At 33.8% G+C, this 17,639-nt stretch overlaps 1 protein-coding gene across 9 annotated transcripts in view; it reads right to left on the bottom strand.

Moving 5' to 3' along the window:
- LOC145671138 (PI-PLC X domain-containing protein 3-like) overlaps nucleotides 1-17,639 on the bottom strand; it is a 181,528-nt gene that overhangs the window by 57,134 nt on the left and 106,755 nt on the right. The window lies entirely within an intron of this gene.

Raw genomic sequence — 17,639 nt, 5'->3', positions numbered from 1 at the left:
AAGCTGATATTTGCAATCGATTCCGCTTCCCAGGAATAGGTTTAATTTCTTCCGTTGAAGCTCTATTCAAACCGGAAATGGTTCTACTTAACCACCTCGTTTCAACATTTATCGTCATAGAACAAAAATGATAATAGATAGCGGCAAACGGTTTTCTGCAGTATATTCACGATCTCAAGGAAACATAGCATCATCACAACCCACAACGCTCTATCAAAAGCGGAAGTGGTTAAAATGTACTGGTAATTCCGGTTTCAATATTGATTGCCAAAGTTGAAAAACTGAGATATGTAGATGCATTTTTCTGTAATCGATTCAGCTTGCTCAGACTAAGTTCCATCTTTTCCGATAACTTCCTATTAAAACAGGAAATAGTTCAAATTAATCATTTCCTGTTTCAACATTTATTGACAAAGAACAGGAACGATAGGAGATAGAACAAACTTCTTTGCAATCGATACAGCTTCTCAAGAGTGTGTATCATCACAGCCCGCAACACTATGTTGAACCGGAAGTGGTTGAATTTACTAGTACTTCTAGTTTCAATACTGATTTTCTAGAGCAAAATCTATAAAATATATCGAAAAGCAATTTTCTGCAATCGATTGAGCGTCCTAAGAATAGGTTTCATTTCCTCCCTTAACCCTCTATTCAAGTTGAAAATGGTTGAAATTAATGATTTTTGGTCTCAACCTTTATCGCCATAGAATAAAAACAGTAAAAGGTACCGGTAGCGAGTTATGTCTTCCTGATATAGATTCCGAGGAACAGGTCGTCCTCGGAACGAGCGTCCGAGGAACAGGTTCTAATCTTTGATCTTATTAATCTATTGCAACCAATAATTATAGAAGTACTACTTCAAGTCTGAGTATTGAATTTCCATAGTTCAGAAGTTTACCGTTGTTTCACACTGTAAAACGAAACTCTGTTGTTCATAATTTTTATTACAAAATTACATCTTACTTTATAAAAGCAAGTAGAATTAAAAAAAAAAAAAAAAACGCTAATGATTTGTTCTTGTGAGTGATATAATGTTACATAAGCATGAGGGGATAAACAGGTCATGAGGTTCAGTTCAAATGCCGGCTATTTTGTTTCTCACGATATTTCAGACAATTATCACGTGAAAAGTATTATTTGAAACTAGTGAGGCTGAAACTTTATATTCATAGCCTTGGTAGTTAATTTGTGAAATTAATTTCTTTCTCGGCTCCAGTCACTGACTCCACTTCTAACAGAACTGCGTACAATAATGTGCATATACTACAGTATGTATGTTCATCTTAACCGTTTCTTTATACAATTTTTGTTTGTGGGTTTCAACAGGACGTATACACGTCATTTAATAAAAGTTGAAATTTTTCCTTTGTTTCTTCTGATGAAGAGTATTAATTTTATAGCATCAAGGACAGATAAGAACATCTGTATGTATCGTGTCAATCCTCCCATGTTGTAGCATAACCATTGAAATTTTAGAACTGTAATAGATACATTTGTTCATTTTCATTTTTAATCTTCCTCTGTGTTACGCTCTTGCTCTCGAAAATTAGTGGTTTAAAGGACTCATTCAACTATTGCAATAATTACGAGTATTAATACAGTCTGGTCATTGTAGCGAAACTTTTATTGTAGAAATTATCAAAGTATGCACTTTAAAGAAGAGACACTCAGGGTTAAAAACAGACTATTCATTATAGTGTCTTTCATTACATTCTGAGAATCTGTGTAGGACATTTTAGCAATTCTAGTCAATTTGGAACAAACTTGGCGTATTGAATACCTTTGCCATATATACGAGGATAAAGTAAAAAATTATCTGCAATATAGCTATACATTTTCTTACATTGTTCGTACTGACCTCTGTCCTCGTTTATTTTATTGTTATGCTGTTGTTGTCATGTTATGAAAGTTTGAGCCTGATTCCTCCACATGCCTTCCTTTTGGATATAGATCATGACCGCTCCATTAGAAGTCTGCACCAAAGAGGAACAACGATCCGATTTTTGTGGTCGGAAGGTTTATCAGGGGCAAGACAATGTGCCACTTCATCAATAGTAACTTGTCTGTCTAACAGAACCATGCCACATCTCAGATGCACGCTCAATGTTGTCATCCTTTGTGGCCGTAGATGGTCGTCCGGCTCGTTCCTCGTGCGTTACACTTGTGCGACCATTTTTGAATTTTTCAATCCATTCGTAGACACTCCGTTGCGGCAAGACACTGTTTCCGTATTGTACTGAAAGTCTTTGATGGATTGCGGCCCCTGATACACCTTCCGGCCACAAAAACCGGATCACTGCTCGTTATTCCTCTTTGGTGCAGACTTCTAATGGAGCGGCCATGGTCTATCTGCAATAAAATGAGTACAAATGAAGCAATTAGAATCAAACTTTCATAGCATGACCACAACAGCACAACAATAAAGTAAACGAGGCAGAGGTCAGTATGAACAATGTAAGAAAGGTTAAAGCTACATTGCGGATAATTTTTGACTTACCCTCGTATTTTTAAAAATCCATTGGGGAATCTTTTGCACTGGAAGATCCTGAGTTCGAAATGATCGTTGCCTTTATTTCCTTTAAACGAGTGAAAATCTTTCAACACAAAATTTTATATATATATATATATATATATATATATATATATATATATATATATATATATATATATATATATATATATATATATATATATATATATATATATATATATATATATAAGAATCAGAATATAGTTGTATAACGAAAATAATACTACCGACTCGTCGTAGTACTATTTTTTTTTCTAGTCGTCAATTCAAAAGTTGGTACTTTAGGAATTTTCCGTAGTTGCCATAGCATTAAAAAGTAGTTTTGAATGTTTGATAGTACAAAGTGCTCATCAACCTATACTACATTTTTCTATTTTACTTTGCAAACATGGCCGCTGCTGAGAAGGGGGTCACAGGGTGAAGCAAGTTTTCGAGTAAGGGATCTGATTTCTCTTCCTTATAGCTGCGCAAGGGCTAAGGCATGTCCCTTGCTTTTTCAAAATGAATTTATATTATTTGTAAATTTAATATCGCTTAAACTAAAAAATAAAATTAAATATAACAAAATATCGATTTTGCTAAGGAAGATACATATTTAAAGACGAAATCAGCAAAATAAAATTGCACTTTTTTAAAAAAGAAAAGAGGAAAATGAGTCCCTATATACGTAAGTCAATGGACTAAAAAATTAAGATGGTGAAGGTATTCACCATCGTTAAGTTTCTTTCTTTTATTATATTTTACACGTGGAAAAACATTTATTTGAAATTCAAAGTTAAAATTTATAGCTTGAATCCGATGTTAATGTTGTGGCTTTTGACCTTTATAATCCAGTGTTTACATATAAAATTGGGAAATCCTGAGGAATTGATTTGCATCTTGAATTAAAGAACACGGAGAAAAATGTAATAATGCTTTCTCTTTGCAATGAACCAAAATATAAGTAAAAATGGTTACACCTTTCTTCACCGACAAATTATGTATATAGAAAAGTGGAATAAAAACATTCCTTAAGCTATATACTCGACATCTCAGCAATGAGCAATGCTGAACTAATAATCTTTGAATAAAATCACAGTTAAACATTACAATTCTCCTGGTGCGAGCAGAGTGTAATATCTTGACGCAACAAGTGATAACATGGGCGTCTCTGGGGGGGACGGGGGGGACTGTCCCCCCCAATATTTTGAAATGACATAATCTAAAATTCCAGTGAGATACTAGCAGTTAGATCATTTCCTTTGATGCCCCCCCCCCCCAAATTTTACATGCCAGAGACGCCAATGAGTGATAAAACAAGTATCGGACAATTTGAAATGCCATTCTTGTCCCTATGGATAGCGTTAAGAGTACCACTAAGTACGTTATTTAAATTTCTTACACATACTATCTAGGAAAAATAATTTTGGTAGAAAAGAACTTACATATTTCGAGTTTTACGTTCACTGTTTTGTCCTTACACTAAACAAGGAACTAGCAAATACGAATATATATAGGATAACTCTGCAATACATACATATATATATATATATATATATATATATATATATATATATATATATATATATATATATATATATATATATATATATATATATATATATATATATATATATATATATATATATATTCCATCCTCTATATGTTCACTTTGCTATTTCATTGAACTTTATTTCGTAATTTGTATTCATATTACAGAGTTATCAGCAACGAAATCACCACAACAAATGCATGTGGATTTTTGTAACAAACACATGCAATAGTCAATCCTTCACATATGGGTCAATCAATCCGTGCGAGAATTTCCCTGGATTTTTACGTTTTATCGAAAAATTCCGTTTCCTCTTTTTGCTAAATTTACCTATGAAATTTCTCTGGATTATGGAAATTTCCCTCAAACTACGAACATCGGTCCATGGAGGTGATAACCCACTAACCATGGTGGATTTAACGAATATGCACAATGTTGTTAAACATATTCCGCCTTATGGAGAGTCGTTTTGACGTATCATTAGCGTCATACTAAAGGCTTTCCTACTGCAGGAAACATGTTAGTAGAACTCTTTAGTATGGCACTAATCACGTGACAGAACGACTTTGCATAAGGCCCATATATACTCTATGTGAATCGCAAGGTGACACAGGTCCGATTTTAGTCGCCATTCAAAGCGAAGCTTTGGAATTAAACGGAAATAAAACAAAGGAAACGCAGTCTGTTAAGAGAGATGTCTATATACGAGTAGGGTTGCAAACTACGAAATTTAGAATTTACATGGTTAGGTTAAAATTTCAAACTTGTAGTGCATAAATATGATGATTTGGGAACTGTCTCTAAATAAACATTAACAGACACCTGAAAATCATATATCATTAATTATAAGAATAATACTAATAAATTTTTATCCTTTTCTTATTTCAGTTATGTAAAAATCCATGTTTCTTCGAAGGTCTATGCAGCGTTCCATCACCATTCAGGTAAGTATGTTTTTCCCTTCCTACTATAGGCTAGTTTAGATTATTATTTCAGTAAGTATCTATTTTCCTTTTATAAGTGCAGGTAGATTATTATATATCGCTTTCATTCTTAGATAGATTAGCATTTCATGTTAGAATATAGAATTTGTTCATACTTTATGACACGCTTATTAAGATAATTTACGAGTTGCGATGGTTCATTCTTTAGATGTCGGAAAATAGTATGCTACTCATTCTTTCGGAGCTTCAAGTATAATATACCAGTCAGCTGTCATTACTAAAATACATTATTATTCTTCATTTCTTTTCCAATTATACCATTATTACTTTATTGTTTAATATTTTTAATTATTTCATTTTATTCAGTATTTACTTTAATGTGTAATATAATCATAAGCGATTTGCGTTTGCACTGTACATAATCATAATTATCTACACTTCATTTTATGTATATTTTCTGGTTTCGGAACTCTAAATATATATCTACGGACTCCCAGAATACAACTTGAACGTGATAAACGTAAATAAATATATTTTATGTTGCTGAGACACCAATTCTTATATCAAGAGTTAGCTAGATTTGTATTAGGTCTACTAGAATTTAGGTAAGAGTTTGGGTTGTTTAGATCTTTAACATTGTAATAGACATAGAGTCTAGGAAGGAAACAAGGGACCCGGCTGGTCCCGGTTCAACTTAGAATTCCATAATATCGTGAAATAAATCTTGTAATTAACCATTTTATGATTAAAACCTTAAGTAAATCGTTATCTTCAGATTATGATTCGATGAAATAAATATTGGTTCTGTGGATCCGTCATCACAACTATAAACTGCTGTTTTCCAATATAGTTTGATTTTTAATTTGGTTTAGGTTACATTTTTGAAAGTAATAATACAATTCTATTTTAATTTTCAGATTAAAACGTGGCAGAACATTTAGTGACACAATTATTAATTGTCATGTATAGTTAATATGGATCAAAATTAGAACAAAATTTTAAAGTGATACTAACATTTAAACAGCATTAACATGACATTATGATAACTTCTATAAAATTTATGAGAACATCAACTATTACTAAAACTGTTGTAAAGAACGCTTTCAGTGTTTCGTACGTATAACTCGTATAATTCCGAGTACTTAATCTAATTTCATTTCCTGTAAAAATTCTACAATTACTCAAGATACCAAAATTCGAAATTACAAGATGAAACCTGAAATAAAATTCAAGAGTACCAAGTAAATGACAATTACATAATGGCACCATTAAACGAAATTAACATTAAAGGCCTTGTTTATATTGATTATTAATTCGTTATTTTGCTTAAGATGTTATTTCAATTTATAATAGAGATATTTTTTTCTGATAGGTATGTTAGTATCCTGTAATGTGTTCGTAGGTGAATAATCACATGACGTCCGGCCAATACATTTGTTTCATTACAATAATTGCATTACTAAGCATAATAACTTTTATAACTTATTATTACTGTTTTTCATTTTATTGATTTTTTTACCTTTGTTTAATTATATTATTTTCTAATTATTTCTTACTCATTTTCCGCTATTTCTATCAATACTCATTATTTACGTATTCATTGTATAGTAAATCTCTTGAAAAGACTAATTCATTATTTCCTCATTTCAGCTTTGCCACACCCATAAAACGTGGTGGGATTAAACTAACTAGATATGACGTGCTTTCATAAACAAATTATGAGAAATTAACTTTCTACATTATCAACTATTTGCACAATGAGATATTACCTATGAACAAACCTAAACATCAACTGGAAATCTGGACAAATCTTTGGTATAATATAGTAATTTTGATGTCCTCTTACTAAATTACGTAATAAAGTTATGCATCAAGAAGATGGATGCAAACCCGTGGTTCTTCTTAAAATTAGCAATTCATGGTTCGAAATTTCTTGAAAACAGTTCAATAAACAACAAATCAAGTTTAATGTATACGAATTACTGTACCTGCATTTGATATTTATATAATACTTAACAACTTACTGCTTGTCTTCAATTAATTCAATAAAGATTGCTAGTGTCTTTAAATAAAATAATTGTGGATAGTTTTTTTTAAAAAAATTACTATCGACCCACAAAACTTTATATTTCATATTTAATGTATCAACCATAAAATTCTTCTTTCCATTAGTTGTATCACCAGATGGCACGGACTAATTGCCCAAAATGTTTGTGTTAGTGTTTATAGTGCATCAAATTAAATTGTTTTGCATATTATTTAATCACAATAGTTACAGAATTATCAGCAGCCAAAGTAGCCCGGACGAATCAATTAGTCGGATTCTATGCTCTCGCAATGTGACATTTATTGGAGACAATGTTAACATTTATTGAATGAACATGAACATATTCAACTTTTGTAATGACGGCAAAGCGGTCCATTACACTTAATCATATGTAAATTATACGTAGTCTTTCTGAATATTTTTTTCCACTTAGTTCAGTCTATTGTGGAAAAATGTAGTATCATGTTATTGCATAACTGTTATCTATATTATCTATATTCTCATTTACGATCAAATCTACATATGTAATGGATTATATAGAATACAACTTTTTAATTGATAATTCAGTGAAATTCCCATGAAAGTAACAATAATTTATAATGTTTATTTTCTAGTTATAATAACAATAATAATGATTTATTTATAATGCTATAAATAGAGATAAGCTACTTTGTCAAATTTAGGAATTAGTACTTTTCAAATAAATAAATATAATGTTCGCTTTACAACTCTGAATCAATCTTAATTTACAGTTTGACTTCTCAAATTAAATCACATATATATCATTGTTTATTTAAAAACCTGAGAATACAATTATAGTTATCATTTTGTTGTTAATTTACTTGAAGTTTCTTTTACCTGACAACAAATTCTTAAACCAATTTTAAAACCTTGGAGACAGATCTATAGCAGATAACTCGCCGAGTGAAAGGGAATGTGGCACAGAACCAAAAGCTTTTTTAAGTCTATATAATAATAATAATAATAATAATAATAATAATAATAATAATAATAATAATAATAATAATAATAATAATAATAATGGATCTATTGCTTAAAAGCCATAGTCTGTCGCAACGAAAAAGTCTACTACTTCTACATATCCTGTAACAATTTAATTTAATCAGCGCTTTTTAAATCTTATATTTTTATTTTAGCTTTTGTTACCTTCACGATGTCTCAGTGGTCAAGCGCTCATCTCTGGTGCTAAGGATCTCTGGGTCGATTCCAGAGCAGCTGAGTTTATAGTGGACAACATCGTGTGTGGGAGTTTTACCGGGTTTCCTCCGACTTTTCATTCCACCAACTCTTTTATATACATTCACTTTCATTCATAAATATCTCTTTTAGCCTAAATGACAAAACTGGAGGAAGTACAACTAGAAATTTTAGTTCATTTTAAGTTTTACTTTTTTAATTTATTGGATATTAGTGAAATGATAAAAAGTTAAACAGCTAAAATTCAATGCATTTCTTAAAATCTCTGTTATCTTCTTCCATTTGCTTCTGTTATGTGTAAATTTATGAATACCTACATTATTTTTTATTACTGACTACAATACTCTTGATATTTCCACGAATACGGATTAAGATTTTCACTATGACTGATAATAAGTTTTTGATTCTATGAAAAGTAACACTTTCGATAATTAGAATTCTGGCTGCGTACGCCATCTTGAAAAGCGCTACCTTGCGTCTTATATTACCTTGAATTTGTATTCGTAGCTGACATTAAGGAAACGAAGGAAAAGGAAAAAAAAAACATTGGGTCGCCGTTATTCCTTCTTACACTATAATTTATAGACCAGTAAACACAACGCTACTTACTCCAGATTCTTGTACACTACTTGCGTTGTCAATGCTAAGGAAAAGACGAGGAAAAGAAAGGAAAAAAAATCATTTAGGATAACACCATATATCTTGCATCTCTGTTTATTTAACTTTCCTTGTAATAAACGCATAACAAAAGACTCTCATTGACATTTATGATCGTGGATAGCTAGATTCAGGAAAAAAAAATCTTTATATTCCGTTAAGTTCCTCAAACTTTTTAACGCCAACACCACTCAAAGGTAAATAACAATATAAATTAAGCCACACTGTACTAACAGTAAGAGAGTTGTTTACATTTCTAGACAATAGCACAAAATCCTTGGTAGGCTACTTCACCAAAGGAAATTTACCAATTACATTACCACTCGTGAACATCTCATTGCGAAGAGAGAGAGAGACCTACGGCTGCGTCGATTAACCTTCCCCCTTTTAGTACATAACTTCTCCACTTCACCCGCATCCAACTGCTAAGAGGGCATTTCCCTCGACATTTACTATTAGCAGCGGCGGTAATAACATTAAACTCTGTAGCACATTACGGGGAACACAAAACCAGCCAGTGAAATTAGACTCGACTTCTGACACTCCCGCATTGAAGTACGAGTGGTATCGTACATCCACCGTCTTAACGTGCCTCGCTGATCTAGTGAGCAACATCACAATCAAACGTAACAGAACAACTCGAGAATGCAAACTTTGGGTGCGGCGACTTAATGCTTAGATTGTAGATTATATAGATATACATATGTATATAGTTATTGATAAACAATACGGAATGTCCGCTGCTAGACAGACATAAACTAGCCATCGCTAATCAATCTTTAATTTATCAAATAGAATGCCTGAGAGAATAGACAATACGGAATACCTGTTGCTAACATACATGTGCTAGATGGCAGCTAGTAATATATTATACATCTAGACAACTCTAAGAGATGATCTTATTCAGAGCAAGAGAGAAACGGCTTTGATATCAGACTACACCGCTGGCGTATGATTCAACTTACTGGATAGAGACTCACTCTCGTTTACTCGGACATATTACGGACAAAACTCATTTCGGACAATATTATGGACATTGTAAACTGACTCGGATAATATATATATATATATATATATATATATATATATATATATATATATATATATATATATATATATATATATATATATATATATATATATATATGTATACACCAAGAAAACTGAGAATTATTGAACGTATATTACTGTTTGTTCATAAGTAATCTGTAGTAAGATAATGAACACACGAAGACATTGATATGACGTTAGATATATTTTTTTGAATAATTTGGACAACTATAAACGGTGGACAATTTCTTCCGCAACTTCCCGGATGATACCAGTTTCTTCACAAGACGGAATAAAAAGAAATAGACATATTTACCTAGTAGACAGTTACCAAAGCTCACCCGACCGTGGTTTCACTTTACGAATAGGGACACTGTGGAAACACTGTGAAACAGCACTCCAGGGTGGCGACCGGTCCTGATGACTCCTCCAACATCTCACCACGTGTACAGCCATAACCTCGGCGTGGATTGATCACACGACGACCCCTCCTGGGTTAATAGCAAAAGCATACGTCCCGCTACTATCTCCACCAGGTAGACAAACAATCACTGCAAAGCTGCTGCAATGTTCATCCTCACAACAGCGACCACAGTTAGACACATTAAATTCCAGAGAGGCAGGCTGAGCTGACAACAAGTAATATAGGACGAAGTCCCTTGCCAAGAAAATGTAGTAAGGGTGGACGGAAATTCACCACGTCAAGAGAAGGAGGCCATACATCAATCGAGTTCAGTCCCGGAGACAGCACAAAAGGGATTCCTGAACTTCAGCTTTCATCACATTAACAGTTAGGAAATATCTTACCAATCTCAGCCATACTTCAAAACGCACAGGTCGAATATTTGAGTGAGTTCTCTTGTGATTCTTGTTTATACCCGCTAGCCTAGCATACCGTTCGACCAAAACAGCTTCTTTAAATATTTATATTAAATAACAGCCACTCACTGCATAGTTCACTGTAAATTAGTATCCAAAAATATGGACAATCGTGCTTCTCACCACACCACGGCCATATTCGCAGTTCGTAGTACAAAGAAAAGGTGAACCAGAGGGGGCTCTCCGCAGCCCTCTCACTTCCGGATTGGTCATTCCATACTACGCATCAAAGCGTAGAATGGAAATAACAGATTTTATAATAAAACAAATATAACTAAAGGAGAATAAAATTTATATAAACGAGCATTTATATATGCAGATTCATAATAATCCTTCCGTTTTACATGAAACACAAAAATTTTAAATTATTTCAAACGATCCGAGCTACTCTCAAAAGCCGCTCAACGCAAACCATAGACATACAAAGGAAAGTAGCATACTACATCTACACGCACTAGTCCAATTGTCAACCATCTTGAATCCTTCATGAGAGTCGAGAATTGAGAAAATATAATAAGAAATAATATTAGCTGAGAGCTGATTGAACATTTCCGCAAATATTCTCTTTGAGAAAATGTAACGCTCAAAGAGGAACGTTACATCTATATTCACATTCATTTTGATTTTTTTTTATACGCAAACAGAAAGATAATATTTGTTTGTGCTGAATTATTAAATTAAATTAAAAGTAGATAAAATACAAAAACACGAAGGCTGTTATTTTACAACCCACATCAAGAGTCACCAGAGAAGAATCATGTAAGATGGCGAAACGAAAATTAGTTAAATCTATTCATTCGAGATAGTACATCCAAAACACAGACTCTGATGTTCAATCATTGTGAAGTAGTGAGCGTCAAACTGTATCGAACGCAATCGAAGCGCCCACCAAGTATGAACTAATTATGTAATTTGATTTCTATAGGCGGCTGCTGTTTTCCCTGAAATTTTAAGATCAGACAGTTGAGAAAACATATTTTACCCGTTTCAGGAACCACATGATTTACGTCTTCATCGAGGTCATTTTCTGCCACAGATATTCACTCTTCGTTTCTCTCGTCGTTAAGTCGGCAAGTCTTTCTTTAAACTCTCTGTAGCACTTGCGCACATAGCAATAACTTATAAAGTTCTCGTTATAATCATTATCATTCAACGATGAATGGTGGATCTATTGTGCCCTTTCGCCTGAAGAAATCAAATTACATCATGTTCACACTTGGTGGGCGCTTCGATTGCACTCAATATGGTTTTATGCTCACTACTCCACAATGATTGAATACCAGAGGATGTGCAGTCTCCAATGAACAGATTTGACTAATTTAAGTTCTGCTATCTTATGAAGTTCTCCTCAAATGACTTAACGGAGGTTGAAATGAAAGTTCCTAGTAATAAACATCTTGGGTCAGTTTACACACATAAAGATACAGATAAGTACACACAAACAAGCAAACAGTTATACCCAAAGTGCATGGACATGCATTGATTTATTTACATATTTATAAACATTCAACTCACTTAAGTTTTTAACAAAATAGTTATGCTGTCCCCTTTACGTACATCTTTTCGTTTTAGTGACTGATTAATCGAAATATGTTCAAGACATATACACAGAAATGTACTCATAAGTCGTAATACGTATTACATTCTCAATACGCCCGTTAAAAGTACATTAACAAACCTCATACTTCATTTAATTTACTAAACATATTGAGGTTAAGCATAGTTTTCGAATTCATCCTAGTTCATGTCAGGAAAGTCAGCATTATCTGAATGAATTGCGTCCCCTATCTGATTAATGCCTTATATGATGACGTCAGCTGTAGAAACTGCTAATCGACAGTGTACATTTTGAGAAAGTTATATTTGAAGACTGCATTTTCTTCAAAAATCATGTGTTATTGTCATTATTTTAGAAAAAGAGAACTGTAGATCCGACATAGTTAATCTGTAGAGCAAATTGGGAAGCCGTTTGCTTGTCAGGTCTTACAACCTTCTCTGCGTACATGTAATCTATAATTTTAGAAAATAAAGGTTATCACATTTTTACAGCTGAAGACTTCATATACTAGTGAGTTATATTAGGTATATTTATATTTTGTTCAAACACTTAAACATACAATCAGAACCGTATTGCAATCCAGGGACCCACGGAAAATAACGGTGCTGTAAAATGTAAATTATTGTTTAGTTTCAAGTTATGGCATCATTTGAGATTTCAATTTAGCTGAATACTTCAATATTAGCAGAATTATAGAGCAGAGTAGGAAACCACGAGCCTTCCAAGGGTTGAATTACGAAAAATGTGAAAGGCTGTTTTCGCAGCATCATGTCTGGCAACGCTGGTTTGGAAAATGAAATGAAATCTTTGAGATTTACGTCCCACGGTTATGCCGGTTATGCAAAAGGAGACGTTGATTATGAGAAATGAGTGAAGGAGTGCGTGGCGTGTGTCTTTTGTACATACACCGCTACTTACCATACGAGGCGGAAGGCCCACTTAAAAATTCATTATCCAGGGCCCACAGGGACATTTCCCGGCTTCCTGCCTGGCCAGTACGACCCTGCATACGATGTATTTTGTCCTTTCCATACTTTACACAGGAAAGTTTTCACCTAGCGATTCAAATTTTTCCTCAATTATAAAGCTACTATGGTTTGATTCAATTCTGAAAATCATATCATACGTATCTTCTGTTATTGTTATTTAATTGGTATATACAGGGTGAGTCAAAAGTCCTTGGACACCCGGGACGGGAAAAGTAAAAAGGAATTTGAACATTAATAACTTCTAAACTGTACAAGATAGGAAAGAAACAAATTACACCACTAAATTCCTGAGCTCAAGCTAGTGTTATTTGATGTGTCATACACCCCCTTCCCATTTAAAAAAAGACTTGAATCCAAAATGGCGGATTTCAAGATGGCGGCCATGAATGACATACACTCCAAAAGTTGCGGCCCCTCATGAAACCTCTGTTCCCATCATCACTTTTTACTTTTCCCGTCGATTTTCAAACTTACGCAGGTGTCCAAGGACTTTTAACTCACCCTGTATTTTTTTAACGAGTTTGGTTTATCAAAGCTCCTTTATATAAGGTCTACTTACCCTCTATTCGTCCGTCTGGAAGGAAAAAAATTGTGTCCCTCCGCTCGAAAGATTGAAAATCTCAAAAACTACTTGACAGATCATCATTAATTTTGGCCAGGATGTAGAGTGTCAAAAATTAGAAATCGAGTTCGTTGATGGAGATGTTATCCAATCCGGAAGGGTAGAAATCAATCATTTCTGGTTTTAACTATTATGGATCAAAAACGGCAATAGATATCGAGAGCTGGGTTTTTGAAATCGATTTAGCATTCTAAGAATATGTACCATCTTCTTTCTTAACTCTATATTTAAACCGGAAGTGGAAAAATACCACTTCCGGTTTTAACTTGGATCAGTATAGAGTAAAAATTGTAATATAAAGCGAAAAAGGGGTTTCTGTACTCAATTAAGCGTCCCAATTTCATCTTGACTCTCTCCACTCTAGTCTCTCTACATCGGTTTCAATATTAATTCAGAAAGTATAACGCCATAAAATTCAAACTTCTTTACGTGGTGTACACGTGATACTATTACTTGTTTTAAATTATATTCTATGTACTACTTTGAAAACTTAATGGTATTGTGACTTAGATAAATTTAACATTGGTAATATTTGTGAGATAGTAAGTGAGTATTCATGTAGTGCGCCTGCCTTGTGTTAAGTGATATGTTGGATGGTAGCAAATAATATGCAAGGCGGTGAAATATAGATTTGTCTGTGCAACAGGCAAGACATTGGCTATGCAGAATGAGAGATCTCTCTGATTTTTAAAAGAGGGCAAGTAAGATACGCGGTTAGCTGGAGCAATACCATCCAAACCTGCTGCATCTTAGGTGTGTCGAGAGCACCGCCTAGAGAAGAGTGAATCCAGCGGGCGGTGATCGAGAGCAACAGTGTCCAAGGCGATTTGTCATAGAAAACTCATGGCAAGATATCATCAGAGAAGAATAGTAAGCGGAAACGAAGACTAGGTGAGAGGGATCGCCGAACATTGACGAGGATTCTCACAAAGAATCAGATCTCTAATGTGGAAAAACTGACAGTAGAACTCCTGTTTCTAACATCACAGTCCGAGAAGATCTGCACGGCATCAACATCCACGTTCAGGTTGTCACTCCGAAACCATTGATCACTCCAGCAGCGCGAAAAACTACTTCTTTGGAAGAGAGTAAGATCTTCTTCTGCCTCCTCCTCTTCCCATTTTCCCATTAGGTCGGTGTTTCCGTCTAATTCTTTTCCTTCACTTTCTTCTATCATAGCAGTCCTCAAATTTACATCCTCTCTCCCTCAAATCATTTTGTATCTTATCCTTCTATTTCATCTCGCATCTTCCCCTCGATTTATGCTCACTACACCCCTTCCCATCTAATCACTTCTCGAAAAGGGGATGTGGTTCGGCAAGGCCGTCTCAATAGGCTAATGAGACGACCGTGGCTATAGTCAGTATACGCCTCTATCCGGGCCTATTAGACCTCTGGACTGGTTGCCCTGGAACATGTTGTACAGGGTGTTAATCCCCTAGCTACAGGTCTTCCCCGTATGGCTACATCTCGCGTATTCATTTCTCGTACAGTTAGATGAAAATTACGTACAATATGTAATTATTCGGTCAATATTACGCCTCTCAACAAAAGACTTGCTCAAGATGCTCTATTACGTCCCTTCGGAGCTAAGTGGGTAACGCGCGTGCTTTATCGGAATCGATTAATCGATTACCAGTGGGTGCTTGTCTCCAGGGTGCGAAATCATTTGAAAATGGTGGGGGGGAAGAAGTTCAGTGATCCACACTAATGCTTCGTGGAGCCTCCAAAAAGTTGAAATTTTAATGGATTATTATTATTATTATTATTATTATTATTATTATTATTATTATTATTATTATTATTATTATTATTATTATTACTATTATTATTATTATTATTATTATTATTATTATTATTATTATTATTATTATTATTATTATTATTATTATTATTATTATTATTATTCCTAGTACCGGGACCCCGTGCACCGAAGATGGTGCGCGAATGCTAGCCAGTAGACCAGCGGAGAGAGCCACAATAATACGAGTAATGAATGATTGTGTTACTGTATTTATAGACCTAAAATATAGTTTGCAATAACGTATCTTACCTTAGAGAAAAAAATTAAGATTAAATTTCACTTTCTTTCCGTGTGTAACGAGAAAATAAAATGAAATCTTTGTTTTACGTCCCATGATTACGCCGGTTAGGCTAAAGGAGACAGTGATGATGAGAGATGAGTAAAACGGTGGAATGAAGAAAGTGGGAGGAAACGGGAGAACCCCGAGAAACCCCACGAGCACGGTTTTTGTCCACCACAAAGTCCACACGGCGCGAGTTGGGATCGAACCAGGGACCCCAAGCACCGGAGGTGAACGCTCTACCACTGAGCAACAAGTGAAACGAAAATGTATGAATTTGCAAAATGCCTTTTTATTATCTTCACGTGGGCACAAGCGCTACTAATTTTACAGTTATAACCAGAGATTTTTCTGGCGGTATGCAAAGGTACGTAGTTCTCTAGCGTTTTTATTTGTTTATATATTGTACAAGTACAATATTTAAACTTCTCGTATGTACTTCTATTATTGTATATATTATAAATTCTGCAAATCTCTGCATTAATAATATCGTAAATTAAATGAGAAATGATCGGAGAACATGGTAAAAGCACAAAAGTTGCTGTAATAACATTCACAGAGAATACCAGTACTGATACTTAAAAAAGAAAAAAAAACTAAGCATTTGTTTTTAACTACCCTATTCTGCGGGAATAATACTGTTTACAAAATATATATTTCCTTATAAAACAAATATTAGCTGTTACATACATACATACATACATACACTCATGTCCAAAATTATTGTCGCATGTCTATAAGTATGTTGTTGTAGGAATATAATTTAATAACGAATTCGCCCGGTATTTCTTACAATGTTAGTCTGTGTATAATCGACAAAGACATGTATGTGGCAAATTTCATGTCAAGAGAGCAGTAAATAAGAAGAATAAAACGAAAACAAAACTTTCTTGTCCATTTAGCAACATTTTGCTTTACTCATTCTAATTTTCGTATTTATATTTTTTTTTCCTGTGAAATTTACCACAAATATACATTTCCCGATTATACACATAGTAGGTCTATCGGCATTAAAAGCAGCCTGCAAAATCACTACCAAATTATATTCTTACAAAAAGACAGTTATAGATATGCGACAATCATTTTGGACATGAGTGTACATACATACATATATGCATATATAACGAACTTGAAATATATATATCACACACATTTGCTACATGTATCTTCCACTTCCAGGTGATGAATTTTATCTTAATGCCTACCTAATAAACTCATCCTACAACAATTTTTGCTCTCATACAAGTATACGTGTATTTGAGTTTAAAATCAAAATGGTGCTGCAGTAATAAGAAAAGATTTTTTTTTTTAAGTAAGAAATATATCGTGTTTTCTTCGGGTAGAGAGTATATGGCACAACATGAAAATCCTTCTGTTTTACATCAGTATATAACAGTTCACTTGCAGTGCATTAAAAAGCACCCATGCAGTGCGGTCCTTGGCCATTTTTTCGTCTTGATGTAAGATAAAGAGTAACCTTCTTAATATTGCCCACTTTGATTTTCATCTCACTGTTTTTTTTTCTTCCAC

Source organism: Thermobia domestica, chromosome 15 (genome assembly GCF_964235325.1).
Source record: "Thermobia domestica chromosome 15, izTheDome1.hap1.1, whole genome shotgun sequence".
NCBI lineage: Eukaryota > Metazoa > Arthropoda > Insecta > Zygentoma > Lepismatidae > Thermobia > Thermobia domestica.
Note: the sequence above shows the minus strand (reverse complement) of the source record. Positions and strands in the feature narration are given on the sequence as shown.